Genomic DNA, 253 nt, shown 5'->3' on the forward strand with positions numbered 1-253 from the left:
ACCCCCTAGGCTTCTGAGACGAAACTGAGATCTTTTCATATCTTCGGTGAAGATAATGAAGTGGAAGCCCAAACACAGGAAGAAGGGGAAAAAAAAACAAAAAAACAAAAAACCTTCCACTAGCTTAGGGGAGATAGGATGAAGGGTAGGGAGGGATGAAACACTGAGATTCCCTAATTGGTACACCGGGCTGGTGGAAAACAAAACAAAACAAAACAAAACAAAACAAAACAAAACAAAACAAAACAAAACA

This window comes from Herpailurus yagouaroundi, unplaced genomic scaffold, assembly GCF_014898765.1.
Source record: "Herpailurus yagouaroundi ecotype Mexico unplaced genomic scaffold, PumYag 29, whole genome shotgun sequence".
Taxonomy (NCBI): domain Eukaryota; kingdom Metazoa; phylum Chordata; class Mammalia; order Carnivora; family Felidae; genus Herpailurus; species Herpailurus yagouaroundi.